Source organism: Empidonax traillii, unplaced genomic scaffold, assembly GCF_003031625.1.
Source record: "Empidonax traillii isolate 1590-97213 ecotype Southwest subspecies unplaced genomic scaffold, ASM303162v1 scaffold2:size4533513, whole genome shotgun sequence".
Classification (NCBI taxonomy): Eukaryota; Metazoa; Chordata; class Aves; order Passeriformes; family Tyrannidae; genus Empidonax; species Empidonax traillii.
Window position 1 is genome coordinate 1,323,624 of NW_020955195.1, and position 11,560 is coordinate 1,335,183.

The window sequence follows — 11,560 nt, forward strand, 5'->3', positions numbered from 1 at the left end:
ACAAAAAAAAAAAAAAAAAAAAAAAAAAAAAAAAAAAAAAAAAAAAAAAAAAACCAAGAAAACCAAACTGTGAACAAAAACCCATACCTAAGTATGCCATGTCATGGCATGTCATGACACAACATGATGACATGCATATGATAACGTGCACACGTAGGCACAGTCACAACTGGACCTACTACTAGGATTTTTGAAACTACTAGTTTCAAGTACTTCATAACAAAGAAATTTTCAATTATTCTTAATATTGGAGATTAATTCCATAAAATACGTGGTTGCTTTCCTGTTGGTTTTTTGTGGGTTTTTTTTTTTTTTTTTTTTTGGTTTGGTTTTTTTTGCCTTAAAGGTTTTGAAAAGCTCTAATTTGTTTCAATCCTGCAAGCTGCAAGTACAAAATTATCATTTCTGAGCATATTTTTAAGACTTCATGTTTTTCACTTTAAACTTCTGTTGTAGCCACACAATTTCCTCTTGATGATGACTGCACAAAATCAAGTGGCAGCCAGAAGTGGGAGGAAAAGAGGATTAAGGTGTGTCCAAACCAACAGAGAGGCTGCAGTGGTGCACTGTACACTTTCAGCTGTAGCAACTGGAGGACTCTCCAGCTCTCAAAGGAAGTGAGAAGTGTTTATTCCCCTGCCAACCTCATGCTTTTAAATAAAACAATTTACAAGAAGCAAGAGGTTTTAAACAAGCACAACCTATGGGGAAAGTTGCCTTCATGCATGAATTTTGTATCACTGGGGCACTGCACTTACAGAAACACTCTCCCTCCCTTCACTGCCACCAGAACAGGCACTTCTGGAGACTTTGGCACTCATATTAGTGCACCAGTTATCTCTTGCACTTTCACTTTGTCCTGGAGAAACCTGAGCTGCAAGTAACTCTTGCCAGACAAAAGAGAGGTGACACTCACCACTGACACAGACCAAATAAGGCTGAGATCCCTTCTTCATTTCCTCCCAGTTTTCCCACATTGATTCTGCCCCAAACCCCAGCCAAGTGCTTTAGGATTTAGTTTCAAGACATATGAGAATCTTCTTCAAACTTTGAATTAGACTTTCTTGTACATTTTCAAATCCTGAACACATAGGTCCCAACTCTGTGAAAAGGTTATTTTATCCACATCTTTCTGATATAGTTTTGCACATTATGATTAAAGTAATTTTTAAGATTTTATTACAGGGTTTTATTTCAGGATTATTGGTCATTTGGATTCAGTTCTTATTTTGTCATCCCTATTTACACTGAAATGGTTTTCATAAGTATATTTCCTTAAGCAACACAGAAATAAGGTTGTACTTCAAATCAAGCTCAACACAAACTAATAGCCATAAATGACTACTACTATGATAGCACTTTGCTTCTGAGTCAAAAGTTTGAAAGAATGATGAAAATGAGGGAATATGATAAAGGTACAATTAAGGATTACTTAAAGGAAACATATGGATTGATTTTTATTTTTTTTTTTAATGTTGTTGTCAGTAATAGAACAGAGTCTGGCTTTACAAACAATCTTATCTTTCACTGGAACCAGAACACCTCCAGCTTTTGTGTTTTTAATTTTAAGGAAGCCATCACAAGTTTCCCTGCAGCAAATGTATCCATCTGGGATAATACATGGGAGAGCAGCAAAAGCTACAGGAAGGAGAAACACTAAGCTTTTCCTATCAGGTCACTGATAGCGTATTATATTTAAAAAAAAAAAAATCCTATTAGTCAAAGTTTTAATTGGTCAATAACATTCTCTTCTTAAGTGGCAATCTCTATTGAAGGTAACACTATAGAATGATTTTCTCAGCTGGCCTCCTTGGTAATTCTAACTGGTAATACCAGTCAGAGAGGAAAAAATTCCCAGGGCAAAGTAATGGCTCAAGGCAGGCTGTCAACAACGTACCATTTCCATAAAGAATGGAAAGGAAAAAGCCCAAAACAAACCTCAAACCTTCCCAAAGAACCCCCAGTTACTACTTCTAAAGTAATGATGGGGAATCCACAACATTTTCATCCAGAGAGACCACCATTTTAAAAACAGAGCAGCATTAAAAGGAAGGGAATAGTCTATGCTCATAACAAACTGCATGCAGATCACACAAGATAGGGACCTTTACCTTTTTTTAGTAAGAGAATAGATAAAAAGCATTATTCACAGCCTTTGTGGTATTCTTTTTTTCATGGGAAACAAATACATCAAAGCAATTTTCAAGAAAGATTCAGGATAGAGGAAAGGAGTGAGCGTGAACAAGAAGAGAAAAGTCCATTAAAACTGTAAGGAGTTCACAGAGGCAAACTCTCACCAGTACAGCAAGTTCTTCATGTCAAAAAATCAATCACCATGGCACACCACTACTTTAACTACTATTTTAACCATCTGTGGTAAAACAGCCTTGCAACACAAGCCTGGCATTGCATCTGAAGACATTTTAATGCACCTCAGCAAATTATTGCTGTCACTTCTGCTGTCCCGAATGCAGGCTCGCTGCCTGGTGCCCAGCATCCATTTACACACCCAGGCAAGGTACTTGTATTTCTTTGTTCTATTCTGCACAAAGTAGGGAGCTGATTGGTAACCCACAAAAGGCTGTCTCACAAGTTACTCAGTTCTCCTATTAATTAGTATTCTACCTTCTACTGGTTAAATGATTCTCTCACTTCTGATGCTAATTAGTCTGCATGCTCAGTCCTCCTCTTCCTTTGAGTCGGTGGGTTTCCTGAGTCGCTGAGTCAGTGGTCACAATCTCCCTCTGCCAGAATCACCTTTCATTCAGTTGGAGCTGATTTCTGCACAGTTGCTGAGTTGGCTTTGTTAGTTTCTTCCTTATCTTTAGAGTTCTTCCAGAAGTCCTTGTGGCCTGTGAATTCTGCATTGTTTTTGTCTACTATCAGTAGTACATCCTTCTCCCCAAGCTTTGTTAGCTTCTCCCTAAGTCTGAGCTCACGGAGGCATGTCAGGCCTCAAACCCTAACGAGGCAACTCTACCAACAAGTAATTTATCTAATACCTGGGCATCCCTTCGTCACCTCCCACTCAAGGTCTGAAATTATGAGACCAATTACAGGAAGCAAAAGCAGCATCTCATTTGGTGACACTGAGTTCACTCAGCCGCCCAGTGACGCTGTCTAAGGGTCCACACGTGCCGGTTTGAAAAGCCAGATGGAACACCTCTGTTCGAGCCGTCCTTGGCACATATGGCAATGCAGTGTTTCAAACAGGAAGAGTGCTTTAGCTCAAGCAGCATACCTCTGCTTTAGCTTTCAGTTCTGACAGCTTGCAAGCGACAAACACAGCAACAGTTTTTTGTTCAAAGTGCGACAGAACCGTGTACTTTCAATCTGCTAGCATCCAAGGCCTTACTATTTATTTATGTTTATTCTCTAGCCCTTTTACAATTTCTCTGCTATTAGCTGCTTTAGATGACTTGAACTCTGCGTGTGCACCTGCATGTAGGCACATGGGAGATTGGTTAAAGAAACTTAAAAGTTCAGACAAATCACTTTTCCAAAGATACTTTGGGACCACTCTAGTGAAGAAGTGGAATTTAGGACTTTTAGACTATGTAGTCACAGAAACTGCAGGCAGAAACCTATTAGTTCATGCAGACCATTTTCTCAGGAGTATCAGCTCCCAGGAAGCAGTAGAGTCTATTGTTACTGTGCACTGGACTGTACTTTCAGAAATCCCATTAAATGACCATTCTGCAGCTTAATATAGGTGACAGAAGTTGGCTTCAACTTCCACTGCCCTTACTGGTTGCTCATTTGAAGAGCATTCACACAAGAACCACACATATACAAGTCTAAATGAGGCTACAACTGGTCTGGAGTGGTATCAGTTTTTCCTGACTAGACACTTCAAAGTAGTATATTAAACGTTTGGTTTATTTTACAGGAAGCCCATCTTCAGGCAGAAGATGGTGCAGAAATACAAGCAATACCACCCAAGTTAGGCAGGAAAAGCAGGATTTTACTGGAGCATATGGCAGAGCCAGAAATCATAGAAATTTTAGAACTGGTGAGAGGTGGCAAGTGGTAACTGGGCCTGTTTGGATTTCATTTAAATGTAAGCATGGGGGAGCTGCACCAGCAGATAGACTGACAAAGCATGTCTCAGAAAGAATGCTCTAGTCAGGGATCTGCATACATGTAAAAAATGCTTGCAACAGCATTATGTGTGCTTTTAAGCCAGACCATGTGGAGAAAAAACAAAACAAAACAAAAAAACAACCTGATAAATTGCCTGGCTTTTTCTTAGTTGCCCACCAATAGCGTGAGATGTGGTAGCACAGTGCCCTGTAACATGCAGCACAAAGTGACACCTGGACAGGAGGGTCAGGTTTCATCTTTGTCTAGCAGCATACAGCAAGAAATGGTTCTCTTCCCCTGCCTCGAGACATTTCTTAAGTCACTTAAGGGAAAGGAAAATCTAGACATAACCATAGCAACAAGGAAATTTGGTTCCTGTACCATAATTTAAACACACCACAAAACACAGAAGAGTGTCTTAATTCTGTAACACTTAAACAACTGCAAAGAAAATAATGAACTGAAATACAACTACTAACAAGTACACACAAGAGGGCTTTTAAACTTCCACAGAATAGATAACCCCTCTTAGCCACTTCTACACACAAGAAACCCACCAAATACCATGGCTGCATGTGCATATCCATACGAAGCCACACACACACAACCTGTAATTAGTAACTGCAGCACTCATAAAGTATTTCATTCCTATGGCCGAGGCTATCATGCAAGTATTTAAAAAACCAGAAAGCTAACAAGCTTTTTCCTCTACAAACCTCAGACAACCAGGCTGTATTAAGGAGAACCAGGGTCAGCTGGTAAAGAAAACTTTGCTATGTTCGAGTTGCAGTCAGTATGAAACGTTTTTCAAGTAAACAGCACATTTTCCTTTTTTTTTTTTTTTTTTGTTAAAAGGAACACATTTTTCAAAACAGAATGAAATTCAGGGAGGGGAGAAAAATGAAGAAACTCTTCAGATTTTTTTTTCTCTCCACAGTTGCTTTCACTAAGCCATTACACATGCACACATAGTCACAGGTCATTAGCAATAAGACCATACCTATACGGATTTGTTTATTGTAGATGAAATACTGGAATTCCCAAAATATCCTATTTTGGGACCACCTTTGAACTGCAGCTTGATTCAGATACTGCACATTAATTAAGAGGAATTATTACTCTTTGCTTTTCCCTCTCCCAAGCTGAGAGTCACTGCAAATGATCCTTAATATTCAGCTTAATTTGAGCATCTAATTTACTCTTCAAAAAACTTAACCACAGACAGCTCTTGCTGCTTACACTGATACAATGTTTACCTCCACAATCAGAGAATGAGCAAAATGTAACTGCAAACAAAGTCTTGAAAATCCTTGCTGACTTTCATTTTGTGATGGATATTTGCTTATTAATTTTTTTTTTTTGTTGGAAGCGCATGGGTTACCCCTTAGCCTTCTCTTCTCCAAGCTGAACAAACCCAGTAACCTCAGCTGCTTTTCAGTGAGACCTTCCACTGCTTGGGTCAACCTTCCCCCAGTAATAGCTTTATATTCTTCTTAAATGGTGGGGCTCAAAGTGGCACACATCACTTGAGAAGAGGCTGTAGCAGAGCGGGACAATCACCTCCCTCTCCAGTCAGTTTTTGTCTCTGATGCACCCCAGGACCCAGCTGGCCTTCCTGGCTGCCAGGGCACACTGTTAAATAATGCCCAACTTGCCACCAACCCAAAGGCCAGATCTCTTCCCAGCTCTCTTTCTGAGGGGCTGCTTTTCAGGCTCTTGTCCCCCAGCTTGTATGTTCAAGCAGCAATACCTCGACCCAGAGGCAAAATCTGACACTTGGTGATTTCCCAGCCCTCTAATCTATCCAGATATCTTTGCAAGGTCCCTCCTCCACCCTGAAGGGACACCTCCATGCCTCCTCCTAATAATGCAACTGACTCAATACCTGCATCCAGACCCCTTATAAAAACATCAAAGAGCACAGGCCCTAGGATGGAGCCCTGTGGAACCCCACTAGTGACAGGTCCCCAGTCTGATGTCCCCCCATTCACTGTCACCCTCTGTGCCCAACCCACGAGCCAACTGCTCACCCACCACATGGTGTGTTTATCCAGCTGTGGGCTGGACATTTTGGCCAGAAGGATCCTGTGAGATGGCGACAAAAGCTTTATTGAAATCCAAAACAATTACATCAGTTGGCTTCCCTTGGTCAGTGGGGTGGGTTACTTCGTTCTGAAAGGCAATCAGGTTTGTCAGACAGATCTCTCCCCTCATGAACTTGTCTTGTCTGTGATTGGTGACTCTGCTGTCCCTCAGGTGTTTTCCAGTAACTCCCATACCAGGAACTGAAGTGAGACTGACAGGCCTGTAGTTATCAGGGTCTTCCTTCTCACCGTTCTTGAAAACTGGGTTAAATCACTGCTTAGCTCCCGTTCAATTACTGCTTAATTGATTACCATTTAATTTGTATTCAACCACTGATTAATTATAATTTGATCATCATTTAATCACTAATAAAACATTTTTAGTTAACACTATAACCATGACTTCTCTTAATTCACCTGCAACATATCATTTCATACACTACACAACAAGAACAACTTCACTGAATAAATTACAAGTTATTAAAATTTAAATAAGTTAGAGATATGCAATTTTAAAACCAAAAGACATTGTGTTGTATCTTTTCTACATATGTAGAAAAATAGCTACGTGCATATAGTCATCTTAAAATAAATATATGTGCTGCACAGATTTCCAAGGCTTAAATGCAATTTCAATGAAGATACCAAAGTTATTGACCTAGTTAAGAAACAAAGTGCTGTACAAAAAAGGGAGTTTCAAAGTGTTCCAGAAACATTTTGATAAAGTATGTATTCTCAGCAGAACAGTTACTGCCGTTCTGAAATCTGAACACAAAAGAAGCCAAATTGTCTCCTCAGAAGTGACCTGCCTGTCTTGCCAAGGAACACTGAATCGTGTTCCCTGTGTACCCACAAAAAGTTCAAGGCTATTTACTGCTAGAAATGTCTATCTGGAAAATGCCCTGAGGGTCGCAGCTCAGTAGCAGAGTAAAACTCACCTGGAGTTTTATGGCCTATGTAAAAACCACTTTAAATCTCAAATGGTTTGGCTGCCACAGGAAACGCCCACGCACACAGAGGTGTTATGGCTTACCTACATTGTTAGGTATCCAGTGAGCAGGAAAACCTAGAGTCAAGGTGTGCCAAGGCTACAAGTTATTTTTCCAGCAAGCTTTAAGCTAGCTTGTTCATACCTGTAAATGTTGAACAGATTTGTTTTGGCTCCCCAGACTCAGAGCTGCTGACAAAACCGTAAGCAACTTGCAATACTTGTCTACTAAATATGAAAGTAAAACTTAGATGCCTCAATTCTTAATCAGTGTCTAGCTATAAGGAAGCAAACAGGCAATGTGAAAAGTGTACTCTGACACCAAACAACCACAGAATGACACTAGTTGAACTCCACAATAAACTCCTAGTGACATTAACAACAGCTACTTCAGAATGTAACCATAATTCTGTCCTTTGTGATGCAAAGAAAGTATTTTCCATATGTTATATTAATAAGCAAGAGAGGACTGAGACAATACACCTGGCCACTTTCTGAGATACAGCCTCACTAATGTCACGTACATCTGCAATCACCTTCAGTGCAGATAGCTGACAACTTTTTTAAAAGCTGGAGGAGAAAACAAGTGGATACTTAGATTACTAAGGTTTTATTTTTCTCCCCAGTAACAAAATCTGATTCACCTGCATCACAGTTACTCATTTATTCCAGCTGCAGAAGTGCCACTCATGCATCTGATGCTAGTTCTCTTCCTTAAAAATGCTTTTTGTTTGCTCTTAGACATATTTTGCACTAGAAACACCCTTCCTATTCTTCTGCTAATACATTCTCGATTAAGCTCATGTCACACAATAACAAGTCTATTCACTGGAGGCAGAACATGACATTTTCAAAGCAGAGTCATGCCAGACTCAGCTACTCAACACAACCTAGCTAAAAATCAATCAGAACAATATTTTTCGCTCCTAATGGCACAAGCCTGTCTGGGGGAGGGTGGGTAAGTACACCAAAAGACATGAAGAATTATATGGAGAGTTTCTTTCAGATTCCAGTCCCAATCCAACCACTGGACAGAAAAGAGAACGTACACGCTGCCACTGACCCTTCCTACCAAAAATCTCAGGGCTGGAGCTTTCAATGCTACCTTTGCTACGCTGCAAATTGTTCAAACGTGAGGCCACTGCAACATAAAAAAATAAGCCATTTTAAAGCAACGAGCACACACACTTGTAAATCTGCTCTGTGTTTCTATCCAGTGCAATAAAGAAGATTTAAACAACATGACATTTTTCTGCTCAGTTTACCTTCACAGTCCCTGGTTTAACTGTTAACCTTATTGTTGGTAGAAGATGTTTTATGCACAGTAAAACTCAGCTTGCAGCAAAGCTACCTGCTTCTCAACTTGGTGCAGTTTGAAAAACACTACTTTCTATCCTGCCACCAGGTGCTCAGAAACAGATGTTGTGAATGCAGCCAACCCCTGTGCCTGTGCTGTCTGCAGGCTTAACCAGCCCCTGAATTCATTAAACAAAAATTAACGGGATGTCCAGCTCTTCTTATCAGGTTTGGTTCCTTAGACTGACTAGATCGCTCTGTTCTGAATTAGTAAGTAGCTACCATAACAACACAAGGCCTTCTCAAAAGTTCTTAACAACCCAAAAAATCCCCAAAACAACCATGTCATAGTCCTACCTGCCCCCAAAATAAGGATATTTCTTTCTTTATCTCAAAGCTAGACAGCATTTGCCACTTATACCCTAATAGCTTTCAGTTGTGCTCCTACACTACAACTTCTGCCTTTTGAAAGTCTCTTCTTAAAATAATTCACAGGAAAGTGACAAAAGTTGTTAACAAAGAAATCAGAAAACGAGTCCTGGAAAGGGGGGGGGAGTGGGGAAAGGCAGCCAAGAGCACACTGGATATGAAACTATATTTGCCATTTGTTACATACACTATGCCTACAGAAGAGGGAGGTGCTCAGTTGTCTGAGATGTGACATAATGCATAATCACATAATGCATAATGACGGTGCTACACTTAGTCCATGTCCCAGGGTGGCACCGCTGGAGGTGCCTCAAGCGTGGCTGCACGAGAGGGATCTGACTTTCACAAGCCAAGTGGTGGCACCCACACCAGACAGGATTGTGGAGCAGACCCCAGAAAGCGAGTCTGGACCAGCTACTGCAGCTTCCCCACAGAGACACGGCCCAGACTCACCCAACCTGAGAGCACGGGCCCTCCCCAGATGCCTCTCCCCTGCCCCTCACATGCTCTGTACCTCAACCCGTGTGGGCATCTCTGTACAGTTGATAGCCCTAACTTTGTTTCTAGATGTGACGTTTGCGAAGCAGACCCATGCAGCAGGACCTAGCTAAAAAAAAAATTATTCAGGCAAGTATTTTTCCCCCCTAAAAAATTCCGGTGTATTGCTACCGTGCATGAAGATATGATGCAGGTCTGATTTCAACACTAAAATAACTACTCCCAGGTTTTTGTAACAACAATTTAAAAAAAAAAAAATCCTGATTTAGAAGATCTTGGGTTTAAGTTTATGTTTTGTAATAGTACTGTGCTTATAGATCTGTTTCATTCAGTTAAACACATTTATGAGCACAGTAGTATTATCAAACATTTTAATCAACTGTCAGTAACTACTGCATGGCATCTATAGAAGCTCAGAGCATGTTGCCAGCTCAGACACTTTGTGTGACGCCTGTGTTTCAATTTCACAGAAAGATACCACTGCTCTGAAGAGAAGGAGGGGTGCCTAAGCTGAACATAGATGTGGATTTCTCATTTAGTTAATACGAGCTAGAAATCCCCATTAACTCAACGTTTCTAATCACTGAGAGCAATTAAGAGACCATGCAGCGTTTTCATCAATAAATGAAAAATGAAAGTTAGATTACGAAGAATAAACACGAGATCAAGTTATCTAGCTTATTTAGCAAACATGACAGGTTTTTATTTGCATGGCCATGCTTTTTCAAGTGAAAGATGGAATCATAAAGCACAACTCTAATTAGAAAAATAATTATTATGCCCAAAGCACAAATTACATTGTTGATATGACTAGGTGATGACTTCTGAAGGTAGGTTTGCAATAAAGTACTTCTGTACTCTGACACCCAGCCTCCAGGTCCCCTTCCTACTCTAACACAATTTACCAAAATTAAATGCTCTAGGAGAAAACAAAAAAACAAAAAAAAAAAAAAAAAAAAAAAAAAAAAAAAAAAAAAAAAAAAAAAAAAAAAAAAAAAAAAAAAAAAAAAAAAAAAAAAAAAAAAAAAAAAAAAAAAAAAAAAAAAAAAAAAAAAAAAAAAAAAAAAAAAAAAAAACAAAAAAAAAACACCTCACTTTTTTTTTCCAAATTGTAGAACAGTCTCAGTAGGCAAATAGTGGAAGTCTTAGCACATGATTCCAGGGGGAAAAAAGTCAAAAGGACCTTAATGTCTGTTAAGAAGTTACATTACCAAAAAAAAAAAAAAAATAAATTAATTCAGTAACCATTTAAAGACTTTGCAAAAACTTTGAGAAATTGTATCAAGCACGTAAGTGAAACACAATTTTTTCCTTACTGTATTTACCACAACTCTAACACAGGCATAACTCTTCATCTTGGGCCCCAGTGACTTCTCTGATATAATTTGTGAAGTCAGTTTCGACCCAGGATTGTCATAGCAAAGGGTGGTTACTACTGAAAGGAAACATCACGCACACATAAAAGAGATCTTTGAGAATAATCAAGTATAATGAATTCTAACTATTTAACTGGAGTTAATTTAATTGTTAAAAACAAACTAAGATACAGGAAATTTCTGACAGGTCAACCCTTTCAGCAGGCCAACAAACGTGTATTAGTTTTTAGAATTCTGTATGTTAATCTTTTACATTTTTATGAACTGATATAACAAAAGTAAATTATGTTACCTCTTCACAGAGAGCAACAGAAATGTTCCTCAGCAGAAGTTTATCTGAACTCTACTCACAGAACTCTGCAGTTGCCATGTATTACTTTCATCTGTGATGGATTCAAAAAAAAAACAAACCCTCCACACATCTCTCTTGGTGTCTGCTGTTGTTGCATTCCATCAATACAACTACAAAGATGCATAATCAGACCATTTCATGATGGAATCAACATTATTTTTAAAGGAAGTCTTCTCAGCTATTCTACTTTGCTGCTCAGAACAAATGTAACAAGTAGTTTTCTGCATGTCTGGCAGCTGGCTCTCAACTAACATCTTAAGACAAGACTAGGTTTAATCTTTCTTTAGGTGGAAAAGACGTACTGTAGTAAGCTGTATTATGAATTTATTGCAGTACCTATGGATACTACTTCTCTACTAGACACACGAAATTACAGTATTCATATGGGGAGTTAAGAAAATATATATATATATATATATATATATATATATATATATATATATATATATATATA

General features: G+C 39.0%; 1 protein-coding gene across 4 annotated transcripts in view; it reads right to left on the minus strand.

Moving 5' to 3' along the window:
• The window catches only part of CDC42SE2 (CDC42 small effector 2), an 80,027-nt gene that overhangs the window by 34,653 nt on the left and 33,814 nt on the right, over window positions 1–11,560 (minus strand). The window lies entirely within an intron of this gene.